The sequence below is a fragment of the Stegodyphus dumicola genome, chromosome X2 (genome assembly GCF_044657685.1).
Source record: "Stegodyphus dumicola isolate Sdum_Otavi_A_Nest chromosome X2, ASM4465768v1".
Lineage (NCBI taxonomy): Eukaryota > Metazoa > Arthropoda > Arachnida > Araneae > Eresidae > Stegodyphus > Stegodyphus dumicola.
The window spans coordinates 31,610,536-31,632,991 of NC_140781.1; positions in this window are offsets into that span (position 1 = coordinate 31,610,536).

Genomic DNA, 22,456 nt, shown 5'->3' on the forward strand with positions numbered 1-22,456 from the left:
TCAATAGGTAAATTTAAAGCATTTGTAGCTCATATGAAATGAAAGGCATAAGACATCAATTTCTTGACTTCATAGCTTACTCCATAAGTATTTTTGGCAATTCGGTAAAAACCATGAATAATGTTTTCACATTTAATAGAAAGGAATTCGATGTGGTTTTTACATGTTAAGTTTTCGTCAATTATGATACCAAGATACTTAACACTTTCTACAAATCCCAACAGAGAATCGTCGAGTATCAAAGCTGCAATATTTTGTTCATCAAAATTTGTGGAAACAATCATAGTTTTACTTTTTGAAGGATTGAAAGTGAATTTATGATAGATCATCCAACTGGGAAAAAAAACTGGCACTACTTGTTCTCCCCCCAAAAAATTAATAAAACTCTTTCCTTTGAAAATTATAAGTAAGTCGTCTGTAAATGGAAAATTTAAACAACTGTCGAGATGACTTAAAATGTCATTTAATATTATGCTCCAAAGTGTAGAATCGGACACAGAGCCTTGAGGATTGCCTTTTTACAGAGAATAAACCTTACTTTTGGACCCAAACTGAAGCTGAAGGTCCTCTCTTTTAAGAAGCTTTTAAGCAGGTTATAGACATTATGCGGTGGACCAGCATCTTTCAGAATTTATAAGATATAGATTTAAAGAATAAAACAGATAATATAATTTAAAAGATAAAGATTTTTTTAAGACAGATAAGAGTTTACTATTATACTTCTTTCTGCCATTCTCTCATTTTACATCCAGCATCTGATGAGTAAAAGAACATAGCCTGCAATTATCTTTATACATTTTGCTTATTTATTTCGACATATATTTTGGATTTCCTGATTTATATTCCTGGGTTCTTTTACACCATTTTCGAGTGAAACCATTTCTTCTTTCTGAAGAGCATTTCCAAGCATTTCTCTCGCGTGTTTTAATTAGAAATACGGATATGCCAAATTTATAAACTAATTAAATAAATTATTAACTTCTTGGATCGTGTAAGCTAAAAGTTATCAAGTACCCAAATTTATGTTTTCCCGCAAGCCTTAAGAACTCTTCAGTGCATCGCATAAATCTTTATTCCGTTTAATAACTAACACGTTCTTACAAACGGTGAAGAAGAGATAGGAGGGTGACAATTTAACAAAAATATTCGAATTTATATTTTATAATGTTCATTATACCAATATGATTATCAGTCCCTCTTTTGACTCATATGCATAAATAGTATAGTTACGTAAAAGAACGTAGGAGCTTAGAATGAGATGATACCGAGGAAAAGTGCTGTAATATCTAAAGAAGAAAAGAAAGCAAAGTATATTATGAAAAAACAAATTTGGGCAGTTAGTCTCTCATCTGAAGGAACTACAGAGAAGAGAAAACTAACCTCAATTAAAATGGGAAAATCATAGATTAGATACTAGACAAATGGTCATAAAAAGTTGAAACCTGTGACCATAAAACTTTACATATTATTAAGAGACATATTATACATTACATACATTACATAGTATTATACATACATTATATATACATTACATATTAATTGCGGGTCATAACATTACGAATTTCGATAACAGTTTAATTTGAACATTACTCTAACGGGAGAAACTAATTAAATAAAGAAGTATAAATGAATAAGCAGTATTAAAATTAGAGAAAAAAAGGACGGATTGTTTTATTTAAACTGTTGCAAAGCGCCTGCTTGGACCAAGGACCAAGGCGATGGCTTCCGTAGTACCCTTTGCTGAAACCAGCATTAACCTCCACAACTTCGTTAAGAAAATATGAATAATTCAGAGGTAAGCATAGATAAAGTAAAGAACAATAACCGTTAAGGGTTTAAAGGGACAAGAGATAGGAATGCCGTCCAAGAGAATGTTTTAAGGGCAATGACTCGTCTTCACGTTAGACTTACTGAAAGCCGTTGAAGCTCCCAAGCATTTAACTTTTTCGTCGGCATTTGATCCTGTGTTAGACTGCTATTTTCCTGTGGTTTTACAGTTCGGCCACCAGTAGACTTGGGAAAAAAGAAAATATTACATAATTATGTCCAAGAAGAGTTCTGGAGTAAAAGTTGTAAGCTGAGAGTATTTGGTTATTTTATAAATATAAATTTTAACGTTTTATATGGTCTCCATATAATGCGAAGTTCGATCCATTTTCCTTTACATGAAAAAAATTGCAGATATATAAGAGATTGGGTTTATTAAATTATATAATTTTTCAACGCATATCATTGAGCAAATCTGATTTTTTTTCCTTTTATGTTAGGGAGAAACTACAATAATTATCATGCATTTAAGCGATTAATGTTTTATATTGGACCGAGTAGTCTTTTTAACTCTGAAGTTGCCGCCATAAGGCTATTAATTGTGAATATATTTACAAAGTTTGCCAAGCATTATCTTCATTTCATTAATCAGATATTTTACCCATGTAAAAGAATTAATTTTATATTAATGAAATCCATACTGTCCTTAGTGATGAAGCTGTTTTCGTAAAATTCTCTAACGTGAAAAACCTCTGTGAGTGTAAATACTACATATCTGTGATCAGTAAGGAAAAGAAATAAAGCTCATAGTCATCGTTTTATAACACACTTGTATTTTGCTCTTAAATTTCACAAATAAATTTTGTGTAGTTAAAAAATAATTTTCATAGATTCCTTTATTTTTGCTTACAACAGATTTTTATAAACCGAATAAAAAGTAATCTAAAAATAGTTTATTTGATGCAGGAGTAAATGTTGTCCTATTAACTTCCTTTTAACATGCATGTTGTAAGAATTAAATAAATCCTGTGTAAACTAAAGGCAACAAATAAGCAAAGGAAACTAAAGAAAGAAAATGCGTTATAATTAGTTTTCAATCTTCGCAGTGGCCTTAAATAAGGCCTAAAGTTAATTTCAGACTCTTGCGAAAAAAACGTAGTTACTTCATCAAGGTTGTCCAAGTAATTAACCCGAATACTCTTCAAGTCCCTTAAGGAGAAGGTCCCCTTCTATTTTCGATGTCCCAGCATTGCAAGCAATCAGTCATTAAATGCTTTAGGGTAACAACGCATTGACAGCCCCGTCTAAAGCGAAGATTTGCAGTTGCAGAGGAGATAGATAGTAATATTAGCAAGTTAAAACTTGAGCAGTTGCTTAGTTTTCCATCATAGTCCATATAATGATGATGTCATTTTTAAATGACAGTGACTCATTACCACTGATTTCAGAACAAAAAGGTAGCCATTGAACAAAATGAAGTGAGCTTATATTTAATGCAATTTATGTATTTGTCTTTTAGTAAAGCAATATTTATGATCGTAATTTAATTTACATTGTCTATGAGTACTGTTTTAATTATGGTTTTCTTTAAAAATTTGAGAAGTTTTGCGGTTAAATCAGTATTAATAATTTTTCGCTCCTTTGTTTTAATTCAAACAAATTAAAATTTATTGAAGGTTTGTAAACTAAAAATATAAATAGCATAGTATAATAGCAAAATATGTATTATGTAACATATAGGAATAGGTAGGAACTATGTCAATCTTGTGAACAATAAGTTTTAAAGTTATGCGTGTTTGAAATTTGCGTACAACTCGAGCAGTTTTTAAACAATGAATGTGTTAAAATTTGAATTACATTAAAAACTTTTATGCATTAATATTTTGAAATTTAAAAATATCTGTCAGAAATGCATGAAAAATGGCCAATGCTCTCTCCGGGAATCAAACCTGGACATCTCGAATACGCGCCGAGTGTGCTAACCGTCACACCACGAAGGCATGCTGGAAGTAGGGAGAAAATACCTGTACATGTAGATAGCAATTATGGTTTGCAGATGAAAATAACATTGTTGAAATTCACTGGCTAGAGGGCTGAAAATATCTGGCTCAAAAATGCTGCGATGTATATAAAAATCGCTTATGTTTGCGTCCACTAAGTGGAGGGTAGATATGTTTGTCTTGTCTTCTTTCGATATCTGTATTCGTTTACATTAATAAAATATTCTTTGAGTAAACACAGACCACTCTGCTCTGAAACAAAATGATGTTTTCAAGCTATGCCTGACTTGGTGGTTTCAGAAATTAAAAGCATCAGTGACATCTTTGATATCTCTTGCAGTAAAATATGCGGACTACTAAAACGCGGAGTAGTGCATACCGTTTCAATACGAAACAAAGTGAGAATTTGTTGATATAACTTTCAAGGCTCACCCTAATCTACAAATGGACATTGACTATTAATTGACATCTACATTGATATTGACTAATCAACGAAACATTTTCATTTTGGACTTTGGCAACTTGCTGATATAATGGCATGTGCTTCCATTCTATGACATTTTTAGAAAAGAATCATATTAAGGACTCTTAGGTTACAAAATTGTAGTTTTCTACTTTGAATATCCTGTTGTGAAAAGAATTAACTCAACATTTCCTATTCGTTTCATTGCCTTAAGTACAACATTACTGAGTCAGTAGCGGAGTATGGAAGCAAATTTTCTCTCTCTCAATTCTAAAACCTTTGTACTCTTGCATTCCAGCAATTTAATGCTGTTTTATGTGGTTGCACCAACATTAAAATTAATGAGGAGATTAAGTGAAGCATTTCTAAACATGTCATATCATCTGTGAATGCTGTGTTTCCAAGTTCTGCCAAATTTACTGCAATCAAATTTATAACTCAAAAGAAATACGTTAGAGCCTTTCTCTTTACTAACTCTTTCGCTTTATTTTTTTTATCTTTATTTCTGGTGTAATTGGTAGGACGGCCGGCTAGCAACTAGGAGATCTGGAGTTTGAATCCTGGCGACGGCATCGCTGAATTTCTCTTATTTCTTGCTCAAAGTAGCTTAATTGTCTGTACAAAGGAGGCCGAAGTAAAAAAGTGGTGGGTAATTCGTCACCTCCTGGATTTCTCGACTGCGTTCCCTTATCCCCAGTCACCCATTAAGTAGGAAAAAATATAGGGAACTTTACCTACTTTTACTGTACGCCTTCGTGGTGTAATTATAAAGCAGATCGGGCAAGGAATCGACCGTCAAACTCTCAAATATATACCATTTCTGTATGAGGCATGTCTTGAATTTGTCCATAATCATATCTACAAAATGATGGACAACTGTGTTTAACGCTTACTCAAGTTCGCTTAGATATTCGCATAACTTCTTACTGATTTCGCCTTTCATACCGAATTATTATATTCTTATACCTTTGACAACCAGGAAACATTTTATTAATGAAAATTATGCTTGTAAGACATATAAACAAATGAATAAAATCTGAAATTAATTTTTCTGAAATTTTATCTCACAAATGTTAAGCCTGATTGATATAATTACTCTTTTGAAAAATCCAATTCATATAGATTTTAAATAAAGCAGCCGAGAGGAAATATATGCCCAAGTTTTATACCTAAATATCCGTTAAAAGTATGAAGAACACCACTCAAGTCAATACATTTCCACTTATCTGCTGATGCATTTGCAATTGATATAGTCGTAATTAATGGCTGAAAGCGAAATTTTTATTTCCGAATTCAGAGTCGGAACACGTAACCGCTTTTGATGTCCTGATGTAACATCACAGTCTGTGACGATAAAACGATCAACAATACTCGTGAAAAATTCCTTGCACATTTCATTTCAGATTATATTTCGTTATCAGATTCCAATATACACGACACCCAAAAAAATGGGTAAAATAAAGAAAAAAAATTAATTTTTTCCCAATGAAATCCATACCAAACACGGCTTGCCATGGAAGGGGGAGAAAAAAAAGATTCAATCCGAAATTTCCTTTTCTGATTTCTTTGGCTTCCTATTGCATTGCTCATTTTAGGTGTTAATTTAATTCGCATCTGGCAAACTCGTGAGCGTTAGCGGATGTGTGATAACATCATGGTGAGGGAAATAAGCGAATTAGTTTAGTCGTCCTTATCGTTTTCAGTGAGCTCCTTTTTGGCCCGATCGCCGGATAGATAATGAGAGCAATTATCTTATTTGCTTCCTATAGAATCTCATGACAGCGTTGTCTTCTTCCTTTCGAAGCATGGCGGGCAAAAAGGGGATTAGGTACTTATTGAAAATGCGCTTTCTTTAGCAATTTATTGGTACATTGGACACATCTGATCGCCCGATTTCGTTTTAGAACGGAAATGTTATTAGCTATTCCTATTTACCTTTGGGAAACTTCACTTCTTCGATTAGGTTTTATATTCGTATTCACCGCTTTTGCTTGTAGTTCGGAAGATAAATTGAAGATAGTCGGAGAAAATGACAGCTACATTTACAAACTACCATATTTATGCAAATCGGCATCAGATTGCTTGTCCTGAAATTCATTATGTCTTTAAAGACTCAAAATGCTTGCTTTAAGAGCTTCACTGTTATTTGCCAGATTTGCATTATTGCTGTGCATTTTTCATCTCTCCGGACTAAGTAAATATTAAATGAGGTAAATATTTACAACTGTTCTTAAGCTTACATTTTGAAATAACATTTTCTACTACACGGAATTGAGGTCTTTAGAAAATGATTTGAAATAACATTCAGGGTTCACCGTCTATGTGCATAAACAAATATAAATCATTAAGAGCTCTGAAGGATTTTTAATTGTATGAGCAATTACTATAGTGTGGAATTTAATATTCTTTTCTTCGAAGTTAATTTTGGTTTTAAATTTTATCTATTAACCGTAATATTTTTTTTAAATTCGATTTTACGATATGCACTTTAGATTTTGCAGTCAGATGTGCAAGCCTTATATTCCGTAAGAAATTTTGTGAGAAATTAGAATGAATAAGTTATCCATGCACAAGTACATGGTTAATTATAATACTTAATATTCAGGTTGAGGTTGCTGAAAGATGGAGATTATTTCAAGTGTATGGCAATGGTAAAAAGTTCAGGGAAGACTATCTTACTGGGTCATGGAGTGATATCCTTGAACTGTGAAACGTATGAGTCCACTTATAAGAGTTAGCTCACTTTTTTAATGCAAATTGTTTGCTCATATATCCATAATGCATATATTTTAAGTAAGAACATAGTTGTTAAGCATATCCCCCATATCCAACGTACAGCTTCCGGCATGACCTTGCAAATCAAGGGTGGGGTCGAAAGCGTAAATCATTAGCGTGAGCTCGTAGACACCAGATACTGGTAGAAGTGGGTGGGCGCAACATCAGAATTTCACCCTTGGTCGTATAGGTACAGTCCCTCCCCAATTTTCAAGGGCAAGACCCTGGGGACCATTCCAGAGTCTCCCACCTCTCTTTTTCTACACAGACCTCTTCAAGGGAACTTTTGGTTTGCCGTGTATTTTGAGTGTCCCTTGCTGCAAACACACTATACGCTTATAAACGTACATGCCTTCTCTGGGTTTCGAACTCGGATTCATCGGTACGGCAGTCAGCATCACTAACTTTAAAACGATTTAGAATCTTCCAAACTAAATTTTCTTAGAAAGGAAATCATCAGAAAAGACAAAAATATATCTTTTTTACTTTTAAACAAAATATAATAAACTAATTTTTTAAGCACAAGTCTTTCAAAACATATCATTTACCTCATAACAAAATTAAGTCTTTAGCATTAATGAAAAGGAAAAAAAAAACGAAATATGTGAAAGATTGCGTATATTGTGATAGAATTTGTATATTTTAATCCTAATGCGAACAATAATAATATTCAGGATGGAAGTTAGAGAGAATCTGTGGCAAAAGTGTATTATAAATCGCATTTGAATTTTTTTAATTGTATGAATTTCATATATTTTATATGATAACTAACAGTCAAGTAAAGTCAGCATTCGTCTTGAAAATATCTAAAAAATTCCCAGCATAAATGCCATCAGTATTCAAACAGAAATTAATTTATTAATAATCTTGTTACCTTTGAAGGGGATAAAAACTGCATGATTATAATAGGTAGTTGAAAGACATGTGACGCGTAGATTGAAAACAGTTTTCTTCTCTAACTGGAATGATTTTTCTTCATAAGGCAAAAAGAAAAACAACCTTCAGCGTTAAAAATAAAAGGTGAAAAATATCATAATTTCATAATTTATGTTATGAAATTATATTTTCCTCCTTCTGAGCATTTGTTAATGTTAGTTACATTAATGTTTAATGTTAGTTACATTACTGTTTAATGTTAGTTACATTAATGTTTAATGTTAGTTACATTACTGTTTAATGTTAGTTACATTAATGTTACTTTGTAACTAACATTAATGTTAGTTACAACATTCGTAATTAACATTAATATATGAAAGTATCAAACATTTGAAAGGTAGAATTTGTCCGGCAGATAGTTCGATTAGATTAAATGGATATTTCAAAGCACACGAAAGCTATCTGCCTGGGAATAAGGATGATTTCGTGAAGAACCGTCTAAGGGAAACTAGATAATATTCACATTACGTATGGCGAAAACCACGAAAAGTAGCCATGTAGCCAGCTAATTATTCTAGGATTGATCTTCTATTATTCAGTAATCTTAACCACTTGGCCACTGATTGGGCTGTTCGGAGAGGCGGTCCGCAAACGAATGTTTTATCACAAACTTTTCATATCACATCGCTACACGAGGGTTACAGCCGAAAACATCGCGGACAAAAACGTCGCGGAGAAAACAACGCAAAGCGAAAACGTCGTGCTACAAAACATCGTGGGAGAAAACATCGCAAAGAGAAAACATCGCAATTCTAAAACATCGTGGTACAAAACATCGTCGTCGAAAATAAAGCGGTTCAAAAACTTCGCAGTTTAAAAACATCGCCGTCGAAAATATCGTGGTAAAAAATAAAGTATCTACAAATCATCGCATGACGATAACATCGCAGACATGCTTTTTTCAGGCTTTAATAACTGTAAATGGATATTTCCATAATGATTTGTGAGCGCAAGTGATGTAAGGAAGGATAATTTTTACTTTCACATTTTTTTATTAACTAATAAATTTTTGCTGAAAAAAATAAGAAGGAAACTTAAGCATAGAAAATTAAATGTAACTTATAGATTATACTTTTCATGAAATATTACCAGTAAAAACTTTATAAAAATGATTTATTAATGGTCTTTGTTAGTTAACTATGTCGGTTTAAAATTCTATTAAGTGCTATAAGTTGCATTAATTTTCTATGCTTAAGTTTCCTTCTTATTTTCTCAGCAAAAATTTAATATTTAATAAAAAATATGAAAGTAAAAATTATCCTTCTTTACATCTTGCGCTCACAAATCATTATGGGAATATCCATTTACAGTTATTAAAGCCTGAAAAAAGCATGTCTGCGATGTTATCGTCATGCGATGATTTGTAGATACTTTATTTTTTACCACGATATTTTCGACGGCGATGTTTTTAAACTGCGAAGTTTTTGAACCGCTTTATTTTCGACGACGATGTTTTGTACCACGATGTTTTAGAACTGCGAGGTTTTCTCTTTGCGATGTTTTCTCCCACGATGTTTTGTAGCACGACGTTTTCGCCTTGCGTTATTTTCTCCGCGACGTTTTCGTCCGCGATGTTTTTGCCGCGATGTTATCGGCGGATACCCTACACGAGCCGTTGATCTCTTTTTCTGTGTTTCTATTCAAACTTATTTAGATCGGATTAAGATTGAAATATTTGTACTATTCAATACAAATAATATACTTATGTAATTTTGTTTCATTTCATGATTTTTTAATGTAAAGTAAATTAGATATTTGTCACGACTTGAATGGCAGCATGCAAATCAATTTCCTTTTAGAAACCGGAACATCTTTTACGGAAACAAGCTTTTCCGTGACTACCAATGATCCAACTGATCCATCCAGGAATCCGAGGGCCCAGTTTATTTTTTTCAACTTAATTAACGAATACAAGCTATTTACGTTTAACTTAGAAGCACGTAACATACTGTCTACCTTAAATAATTTGCTATCTTATTTCTACAATGCAAACAATACGATTCAATTTCGCATGTAATATTTTCTCTGAGTTTATAAAATTATGTTGATTATACATATAAAGCAAACTAATAAATACAAATTGCATTTCTTTCATTTACAATTATTAAGTTCAATAAAGTAAACAAAATAGGTACCGTTAAAAAAATTTGAATAATGACATCAAATAAGAAAAATTTGAAAAACTGTAAAATATTTCTATAGTTCTTTGATAATGAAAGAGTTATCGATTATTCTAAATAGACCAGTTTTTGTAAATTTAAGGCGTGAAATAATAATCACTACATATTTGTTCGAACTCTTTTATAAAAAATCTTGAATAGTATTCCCCACAAAATTATTACAGTTAAGGTCAACTTTTAAAAACCCGGTTTCGTTTAATATTAAACATACAGTTAACATTTCTCTGAAATATTTTATCTTCAGTTTGTTCTATGTTGATTTTTTAAGACTTCGTATTTTTAATTCAATTACTGTCTGAGTTTTCTCTAAGCCTGTTTAAATTGGTGTTTCCCTGTTACATCAGGAAACATTTTAATATTGCTATTTTTTGTTTAAAATAAAATATCACAATATCAAAAAGAAAAATGAAACAAAAACAGGATGGTTAAAAGCATAGCATGTACAAACTTACAGTCATAAAAATAAGTAAGATGGTTTGTTTTGGTTTTACAGTTAAGCACAATTAGAATAATGAACGTTAATATTCAATTTATTGCCTCTAAATACCTGGTGCACCATGAAACATTTGATGTGCAGCGTTTAAAATTTAATTTTGTAAAAGAATATTATTTGTAATTTTGTGCCCATAGTTTAAAAATTAAATATTAATTTATCGTTTACCTCCAATCATTTCCAAGGTAAGATGCCTCGAAGAATTCGCATAACTTCGCTAACACTAAGCGAGTTTGAAAAAAGGTTTATTTATATTCATAAAAAGATGTTTGAAACATAATGCTTATAAAAAAGAAAATCTCAAAATCGAATCTTCAACAAAAGTTCGCCATTTGCATACCTTAAGCAAGTCATACACAATTCTTAAAGTACATTATTCCGCTTAGGGAGAAGCAAACCTCCTGGGGCAACAAAACCTGAAAAAAAAAGAATAAAAATTAAAATTTATTTTCCATCTTTTTTGTTTTACAAAAATTAAAATGGTGATTTTTATTGAAATCTTATGAAGTTATATCTTTTTAAAACTTATCGCACTATGAAAAAAAAAAAAAAAAAAAAAAGACAATATTTTAGATTTCGTCAGTGCAGTTATTTTGGACCAGAAAATAAACTTGTAAATAACACTTCTTAAGATTCCAGGTGAAAATATCGCAGAGGAAAAACATTGCGGAGTTATAAACTTATGTATATTCCTTTTTCTAATCTTTTTATGCTATATTTCTTCAGAAAATTCTACTAATACGTCTTCAAAAACAGGTTAATTAAATAGAGATTTTTAATAGTATTCAGCTTAACTACTAGTGTTGCAACTTAATTTTTTGTTGTTAACTTAAAATACTGTTGACGTAGCAATAATGAACGCAACCGTTGCCATGACGTAAACATAACATGTTGACATAACTGCATGACTTAACTGTTGACGTTAAGTTAAAACACGTAGAATTAATTTATAAAAATTTCCAGATTTTCAATGGTTAAGTTTCATTCTTGTTTTTTCACCAAAAAAATGAATACAAAAATACGTAGTAGTAAAGTAGAGGTAAAAGTATTACTATTTCTTCTTGTGGCTCACAGACCACTGCTCGAAAATTCACTTAACATTTTCATAATATTCCCATGCGATGACTTTTAGATGTTTTATTTTTTACTACGATATTCTGCACGACGTTACTTTAAAGCTGCGAAGTTCTTTCATAGCTTTAGAACTGCGATCTTGCCTTCTTGCTTTATTTTCTTCAACCATGTTTTGTACGATGCCATTATTTCCTTACATTGTTTTCTGCGCGATGGTTTCGTCGGACGCCAAAATTATTTTCTTGGTGATATGCACTAGAATAGCGGTCGTCAACCCTTAGAACTTCACGGACCACTACATATATAATTTTTATATTTGGCGCACTACTAATATGAATTTTAAAAAAAACCCCTTAAATCAGACCTTAAAAACAACATATTAATACGCAAAAACAATATTCAACTTTCCAATACATGTAATTCTAATCTTCATTTTGTAGAGTCCAGGTGGGTTAACTTCTATCTGTACACTGGAGTAGCAGGAAACTACACAGGAAAAGGGTTCACGTACCTTTTATTAACTCTTTAAAATTTACAATGCGTCAACTCGACGCTAACAAACTTCGCCTCTACCTGATTCGTTGTTTCCTTCTGTCTTCTTGTCGCGACAAGGCAAGTCACTGAAGTACGTAATACAAGTCCAGTCGTATAGAGCACAACAACAAATGACTTATCACCAAACTATTAAAGCATTTCATGTTTCTCCTCACCAAGTTTTGCATTTAAATTAGTAAGCTTTTCTTTATAATTTGAATAATGTAAACAGTGAAGTTCAATTTGTAGGCAAAATTTGCAGTTCCATGATATGCTTGTTCTTCCTAAAGTATTAAGTTTATTATTTTTTTAGTATTCCTAAGTATTTATTCTTAACCCAACACTAGTATTATAAGGTACGTGACATTTTAACGCCACTAATATACGTGACGTTTCAACTTTGTAGAGTCCAGGTGAGTTAACTTCTATTTGTATACTGGAGTAGCAGGAAACTGCACAGAAGAAGGGTTCAAACGCTTTATTAACTCTTTAAAATTTACAATGCGTCAACGCGACGCTAACAAACTTCGCCTCTACCTGAGCGGTAACTGAAAGTCAGATAATTGAAATAAAAAGTTGAAATGTTGAACAGGTAATAAAACTAGCCTACAGGGCTCAGCAAGATTCCCGTAACGTCAAACCCCCTTCTAAGCTAGTGGCAGCAAAGCAATACAATTAAGCCACTTGAAGCAGCAATGAGCAAACGAACCTACGGCAGAGACGGCAGCTAGAGCCTAACTCTCTCTTTCTTCTACTGAAACTCGGCTTTTAACTACTTCCTACAAAATAGAAAATTTGCATTCATTCACGCGTGCAACAACTTTAACTATTCTGGCACTGATAATTAGGGGAATGAAGGATTATAGGAAAGTTTCTGATAAAGCTTTAAATTATTAGTTAAAATAAATATAAATCCCTACAATTTGTTAATATAATTTTCGAAACATTTGGTGTTCAGCAGCATGCCTTTATGGAAATTCAGGCTACGCCCCTGGTTATGAGTAACAATTAAGACACTATTAACATCTCACTGATACCTATATTTCGTTCACATTGAAAAATTATATTAAAAGTACAAAAATCTTACCTTCTTGTACAGAATACTTCACATTTCCATATCACTGAAAAGGAACTTCACGAAAAGCAAAAACAAACCTCAAAAGCAAAGCAATATCAATAAACTGAAAGTGTTATGCCGCCAATTTTTTAATTATTGTAAACATAATAATCATCGCTTACTCAGCAACAGCGCCATCGATCATCAGTTAGACAAAACAAAAACGGAAAACTCCAGTGATGCAATTAAAAACAAGAATGCAGATGGTTCTCCTAAAAATCCATCAAATTGCCTGTTAACAAGGAGAAAAACTGTGTTATTAACGACTACAATAGCATATGTTTGTAATTCAAAAGGAAAACGAATTCCAGTTCAATAACAGCAACATATTATAACAGCAGCATTAACGACTGCAATAGCATATGTTTGTAATTGAAAAGGAAAACGAATTCCAGTTCGATAGCAGCAGCATTAACGACTACAATAGCATATGTTTGTAATTCAAAAGGAAAAAGAATTCCAGTTCGATAACAGCAGCATATCCATGGATGCCAACTCTCACTTTCAAATGTCGCTAGATATACCTGCAAAAGTAGCTAAAATGTCGCTAAATTCAGAAGGAATTTCGCTAATGTAATAACTAAAATTTAAAAGAAAAAGTATAATCCATATTCCATAGTAGATTTTGTTTCTCGTCATTTTTTTAAACTGAATCTTCATAAAAATATAAATAATATCCCAATTTTTCTGCAGATCACGGGTTGGCGACCGCTGTAATAGAACACTGCATTAAATAAGTATTGTCAAGACATAACTATCTGAATTTGAAATTTAACTTTTTTTTTAAGAATATGTCTTACGGTTTTAGGAATCTAACATTTAATTCTAGAGGAAGAATTCGAGAGCTGCTACAGCGTAAAGAAATTTTGGAAATATGTAAGGAAATATTTTTATAATTGCGAAAACCATATAACTGCAGAGTTATTTCCGAGAATCTCGAAATTTTTACTAGAAATCGCTCTCCAATAATTTTATAGTTTATTTTTTCAGTATTTCACTAAATTTTATTTATAATATTATTTAAAATAACTACTGGAATATTATTATTATTGTCATCTATGACGTTATCATGTTAGTTAATCGTTTGATAAATTATAATATTTAAACTTTTATCTCTAAAATATTAGCAGAAAAATTTATTGGCTAGTGCATTTAGTATACGTAGGAAAATCTTTGTGAAAAACTATGTGCTACATAAAAAAGTGTTCCTTCTTGAACATGATAATTACTTCCGTTTCATTAGGGAAAAATATGCGATTGATTATCGTATTTATCTAAGGGAAAACTTCCTCTTTGTTTTAAATGTAATTAAAGAGTTACTGAAGAGCTGCTTTTGTGCGCTACTTAATTTGCTTGAAATTATTTTTAGATTTTTGAGAGTATTCCTTTGTCACCTTCCTAGTTTCTAGACCAATTAATTTATCTAACATGAAAAAGTGATTTTAACTTTTAAAGTTATAAATTGCTATGATATTATGAATATTATGAAAGTAACTATAAAGACTCTGCTGTACTTTAAAAATTACGGAATAGTTATAAATAAATTTAATAATTGTGATTAAACGGCAAAATTGGAAATGTTTAAATTAAAAAACTCTGTCAACTTTTGTCGTACGAGTGTCAAACTTCTTCTAATTTAATTTTTCAAAAATAAATAAGTAAGAAAAATAAGCAAATAATTGTAGTAATGGTAAAAAAGTAAGTAAAATAAATAAGTAAATAATTGTAATAATGGTTGTAATAATTGTAAATAAATGTTTTGAAGTAAAGCAAACGCATACACTAATGTAAAAAATACAAATAATGTGTTTATTGTATTTAAATTTTCATCTGAAATTCAAATATTTTAATTTATTAAAATTGCTTAAAATATTTTATATACACTATGTACTTTTCTTTTTCCATTATTTAAATTCATACAGAAATCTCAGAAACATGCTCAAACACAAATTTCAGGAAATTAGGAATTTTTAATTTTATTTTTAAGTTTTTAAAATTGTAGATAAAATAAACTGAAAAGCAGTTTTAAAAAGACAGGTTTGAAAAGATAGAAAGTAAATTTAGAAATGCCAATAAAAATAAGTAATTTAAAAAATTTAGAAATTTAGGCATTTCTAAATTAACCAGTAAATTTAGAAATGCCCTAAAATGTTGAAATATTAATAATTTCTTCGCTAACGAAGCAGTAATTTTTCTTTGGTGTGTGTGTAATTTGCTAATGTAATTTAGAATTAAAATACCGCGTTTTTTGTAGAAAGAAATTTTATATTAAAAAATTGGATGTGGGCTCCACTTGATTTCATTTTGGCCTATTAAATTATACATGCTGCACTTCATTTAAACTTATTTCCTCGATTTTTTCTAGTTTAATTAACCGATTTCTCAAGGCAAATTGAAAATGACATCAAAAACTGCAAATTTTTTAATTAAAAATCTCGGTCAACTTTTGTCGTACTTAAGTCAAACTTCTTTTAATTTTATTTTTTCATAACAAGCGTAAAACTTTACCAAATATGACTAAAGAAGCCTTGGCACCGAACGAAAAGTTAGATTTCGTTATTTGTCGAAAATTAATTTTTCTTTTAAATTTGGCATTGGCAAAGAGTGGATATTTTCGTCGTTTATGAAGCATCTGTAGCTGGAAATATATGACTAAGGCCAACGATTGCGAAATTAAAGGCCTTAGGAGTTGGGTATACATTTTGGTACTGCCAATATGAATAGAGATTTGGCACTATTGATTGCAATTAAAAGAGGAGGTGAAATTAAATGTAAGATGCTATAGCAGTCCCATATACAAAATTTTAAGGCATATATATATGTGAGATATATACTAATATACGTACGTACAGACGTCAAGAAAGAATTCCTTTTGAAATCATTTTAAATCCATTTTACAGTCTGCGTTATTTAAAAAAAAATTCCTTTATTTTGTTCGTACGTACCGACGTCACGTCACGCAAAGAAACATCCAAATGGATTCGGAAAAGGTCGAAATAAATATTCTTCTTCGTATATGATACTCGAAATTTTTCGCGATTACAATATTCCGGTTTCTTCGGACAAGGAAGTAAAAACATAATTAACTCTACATTAGCATTTTTCAGCACTATTCTAGCCCCCTAGCGGCCGAGCGGTAACGTCGCTGAACACTGGTAGTTCGGTCCGAGGTTCGAATCCTGCGAACGGTCTGGCTGCGTGGGCGTTTTCGTGGTTTTACCCATGTGTAATGTGTATACGAGCCAGTTTCCCTTTGAAAGTCCTCCACGAAGGCTTCCCTCCCTTAAGGCAGATAGCCCTCGAGTGATTTGCCGTAATCTAATAAAATAAAAAACCAACATTATTCTAATTTTGTGCTTATATAAATTCATCTGTACAAAGTATGTATAAACTTTGATTTAAGCTAAATGCACACATCTGAGATCGGAAAAAAAAAAAAAAAAAAAAAGATCTGTAATTACGAAATTATTAACCGAGACACCAGCAAATGAATAACATTCGTGTTTTCATGTTCTAGTAGCAGCTTCTTCTTTGAATGTACCATTAAAGACGCGAAGAATTATTATAGTAGTAACGACTAAATTTCAAATGTTTGGATCTAGTTGAATTTAGAAGCTTTTATGTGTAATGCGAAATTAAATGCAAATAAACAATTCATAATTATCTCAAATAATGAGATAGGCAATGAATGTAACAGGAATATTTTATGAAAACATAGTGATGAGCCTCGCATTTTAAAAGAGGTTATCATTTGATTTTATATAGAAAATTTATCAATCTGAAATAAAAATGAAAAATAAAAAACTGAAAAAAAAAAAATTACGCGCAAAATGACGCTTTTTTAACGTTTTGAGTGTTACCTTTATTTATTAAATATCATGTTCTTCGCACTTAAACCATAAAATTCAATTCAAGAGCAACATCGCAAAATAATTTTAAAATAGAATATCTTTAGAATTTCCGATACACAGTTCGCGCGCTGGAGATATAAATGTTTTTTTCCCGTACAGTGTTGCCACTGCTCGCTTTGAAATTGTTGAGTTTGTTAAACGAAAAATTCGTTAAAGTATTAGAAAATATAAAATCTACAATAAAACAAATTTCAAATTCGAAATTAGGGCTTCCAGATGCCCGTATTCGATGGAAGATTACGTTATTCAAAATTTGATGGCTCTAGGTAACGCTATGTTATCAAAATGAGAGAAACATACATACATTTACACAAATTCTTCATTATTTAATTTCTTTAAATATGACACAAGGGGATAATAATTGGTGGTAACAATTTGAAAAGTGAATCAACATTTATAGTGAATCGACGCAAAATGCCAAAACGAAATTAATAGTCCTTCCGGACAAATTGCCCCTTTGGACTAATGAGTTTTGATTTATTCAAGATACAAACATCGTTTTCATTCCTAAAATTAATTATACTTTTCTCTTCGGCGCATATGTAAATGTTCGCAACGGCAGAAGTACAGTTACATATGGCGATAAAATAAATAATTAAATAAATAATTAAAAAAATAGATAATTAAAAAGTTAAAAAAAAAAAAAAAAAAAAAAAAAAACCGAGATTTCAAATCACTGCGCATTTGAGAACTTCGCAAAGAATTTTTGCACAAAGTGTATTAAATTTTTACGCAAAGGAGATTTCAAGCATCTTTTCTATGACTTAGCGATTAGATCGGACATTGAATTGCCGAATATGAAATGATAAGATAATAATTGCAATGCCTTTCGAAAACTACTTGACTTATGGAGTATTCAGCTCATTTGATAAAAGAAATAAATTCGGCACTGAAAGAAAAATTGACATTAATTTTTAACGTACATCGTAGAGAGGGTAAGAACATGACGTTTAAAATATTTCAAACTATTAAGTTTCGAACTAGAGAAGTTAGAGTATGCATAAATGGAAGAAGCGAAGAAGTGTGTGTAAATATACTAATTACAAAATAAAAATATTTAGCAAAACAAGATAAAGAATTATTGCGTATATAATTGATAAAAATGACATCGATATGTAATGGATATTGCAGCCAGCGAAAATTAAATTTAGGAAAGGTTGAATTAATTAACTGCGCATTTATATCAGTAAAATATTTCTTAAATTAATAGTAGCGGGTAATCGAATGGACATCTGGAGAACATATGTATAAAAGCAGCTGTTTCGCTACAATTCAAATAAGTGTCTATAAATAGTGAAGATAAGTTTTATGCAAAATAAATTATTTTAATTTATTTTAAATAAATTAAATTTAAGTTAAAAATTTTATTTAATATAAATAATAAACATTGCATTTAATAAATATACTTACAATTTACTAATTTAAAAATTCTTTAAATTAAATCAATTAAATTTAAAATAAGTAATATGTAATATTTATTTATAAAATAAATGAATATTATCAATCACGTATTTTGAAGATAAATTACAATTATAACTTATTTATTCATAAAATAAATTGCAATTATGTTTAAAATACACATTTGTATCCTAATTTCGGTTGTTTGTAAGGTATTAGAAATTTACATCACCGTTATGTAAGGATAAAACCTAATTTTCGTTTAGAAGTTAAATTTGGTTTGAGAAAGAAATCTACAGAAAAGTTCTTTTGCTTTATTCTAAAACAATTCAATTTATCTAATGTTCCTAAGATAAGAAACTCGAGGGAAAAAACAATTAGTATTAATTTTGAGTTATTTCTTCTGTAGTAAACAGAGTATTCTGTTTATCGCAAATCTGTATTTTCGAAGCTTTACTGAAACATCATTTTTAATTACTTATAATTAATATAAATTTAAGGTCATAAATATATTTATTCAATATATTACGGCATAACAAAGAGTAATTAGTTAGGTAGAAAAGGTCTTCTGCTAATTTATGGCTCTCTTTTGACTTAAAGAGATCAATTCAACAAACCCGCTGCGGAACTTCTTTTACCTCCCAGTAGATGGCGATACTGTACAACTTGAGTAGTTTTTCTAGCAACGAGACGCGAAACGGACTTTTCTGAAAGAATAAAAAGAAAATATTTATGTGAGGTAGCAACGTTTAATGAATATATCTTTGAGATTTCAGTTTCCTTGAGGTAGCCTAAATATTGCAGTTTGGATAAAATTATGTCCAGCAAGATTTACTCTCTCAAACTCAGCCTTCTAAAGAATCGAGGGAATGGGAAAAAGAAGAGTTAGAAACTACCAATATGGTCAGGCTATTCCCCATAAGTAGCCCTTGCCTAAAGATGAAATATAAAAGAAGTACGGGGTTCAAAGGGAATAAAAAAATAATGCATGTTTACATTTAACATAGCATACTATTATTTCTACTACAGATAGTAATTATAGGTTTGATGTACTTTAAAATTCTTCTATACTGAAGATAAATTAAATAGTTACCTAAAATGTAATTGACAAAGTTGCATCTTTCATTACTTTTAATTTGCTTCAATGTTAAAATACAAATGATAAAATTTAAAGCATTTAAGAACTTAAATGTAAAATTTAGTCGAATTTAATTAAACAGTATTTAGATATGTTTAATTAGGAAATAATGACTTTAATCATTAATGAATGAGTATCTCACTAGGTGAATTTTAAGGTTATAAACTAAATTAATAGTTTAATTTATTCTTCTTTAAACGACACCTAATGTTCATTTACATTCTGTTTCGCACTGGGAATGCAACGGTTGATAATAAATTATTTACATGAAGCCACGGATATATGATGAAATATACACGCATGTAAATATTGGATTTTAAGTTACACGGTGACTTTCGTGTTAAAAGTGTTATTTAAGCATGAAGATATTAATAAATGCGGCATAGGAACGAAATTAAAGTCTAACTTACATTTACTCAACCGAATCTGTCAAACAGTGCCCAAAACCATGGAAATTTTTACCACTCGAAGCTTCGATAGCTCGATAGTATAGACTGTCTGAGGAACGCACTAAAGAGTTTCCTTCAGGAAGTCCTCCACGAAGGCATCCATCTGAAGCGCTTGTACTAAATAAATTATATTACATCCTTCTATTAGAGTTTACACTTACGTTATCCTACAGCCGCTTTGAAGAGAAACTTAATCCTTACATTTGATCTTGCAGAAATATAAATATAATGCAGGTTATTAGTTTTTGTTTGATGCAGTGATAAACTGGTAGAGTATAATGATTTGTAACAGTGCACATCCATTAACGTTTTCCGTGAATTATCTTAGTAAAGAAGAGTCTATAAATTGAGAAACTCATTAAGTTTGAAACTTGAGAAACAAAATTTACTTAAAAAGAGGACAGAAATATAGCGAGGGGAAAAAAGCGCTGAAAGAAATTTATAATAATTCAAAACAATTTGCAAAAGTACAGTTTTAAGAAGAAACACGTTCAAACGAAAGTTTCCTAAAAGTTTCACTTGCAGTCTTAATTTGTCACTTTACGAGTTATAAATGAATAACATAGTATCTTACCAACAAAAAGTAATCTAGTCAGACAGAAGTTTTGACTGCGTCATATGACATAATAACTTAATAAACGATGACCTGAAGTTATTTTCTTAGGCGTAAAATAACCAGGCAAAAGCAATGTAAATGTTCACTGTAGACCTTCGTTAAATGTCTTCCGTTTATTCCGTCCAGTTAGGGTATGTCTTCCGTTTTATTGAAATAATCCTAAAGCATCTAGCAACAGTTAATTAGTCAAAATTAAGCTAAATTATTTACATATTAGTAAGTTTAAGTAAATTTATTATATTAGTAAATTATTAAGTTTATTCAGTTTACTTTTATTCTCACTTATTGAAATATAAAACTGAAACTTCAGATATGGAGGGGAAATGGATTTAAAGGTGAAACGAAAAAAACAAAAAAACAAAAAATTAAGAAAAATCTCCTGTCAATTGAACAAATTCTTTTAAGCACAGAAATATAACATTTTTTATCTATATGTGATTAATTTCGATAGTTTAATTTAATATTAAATTAGTTACTTTAAAAACTTTTCTTTTGAGGTAAGCCCTCAGACTTCTATTATGTTAACTCTAAATAACAGAAATTCATTCGGAATATACAAAGAGAAAAACTTTTCTTCTCTGAAGTGACACCAAGTTTTTGTTATGATTTCTATGCTTGAATTACTTTATCTTCTTACTGAATGAATTCAAAACAGTGCTTTAATAGTGGAAAAGAATGGAATGTAAAATAAAGTTTAAATGGACCTACCGTTTCATATCTTCCAGTTGCTTAGTGAAGTATCACCTCCAACTGATGGAATTCCCCAAGTGCATCTTTCTCTTGGCATTTATGCACTTCCTTAACGCTTCAATGGCCGCCGAGGGCCTTGATTTAAAGACACGCAAAATTCGTGAAACCGCTGAGCAGCTATCATTCTCAATCTCTCACCTATCATTTCTTAGGGCTCTGTTCCCTTGTTTCATCCCGTGTCCCCAAACCGAAGAATACTATCAAAGGATCTCATCTATATACATACATATGTATGTATGGTAAGGGAACGGTCTCATACAGAGGGGGTCCAGAAAACGATGATTCTTTCCGAAACGAATGCCGGATCGTGATGGATGAGTTAGAGCGTGCATTTTCAATACTCGCACGCTTCCAACTACGGCGCAGTACGACGGCCAACTAAACAAGAAAGAACCGAGATACTTTATGCAATATTCATAGTAGCTTCCATGAATAGCGACCTTTGCATTTCATAATGTAATAAAAAATGAAAATTTAACGAAATTTGAAAGGCAAAGGCGAATTTTCATTGTTATTATTCTTTGCTTCTATCTCTTTTCAAAGACATGTTTCAGTTTAATGTAAAAGATATATTCAACGAGGTTGCAAAACTTGACAATTATACCAACAGTGAAGCTATATTTTTGGTAGGGGAATGCATACCATGTACTAAAATATATTTACCAGACATATAGTTTTAATAATAGTTATGAATGAGGCGAAGCAATTCAAAACGAAAATGAAACAAATGTATTGATATGTATATATTTCTATATGTGTAATCAAAAGATAAAAATCAAATCAAAGATGGTGTAAAAAATAATTATTAATCCTAATATTGAAAACGTTAATCTCATGTTTATTTTTACAAGAACG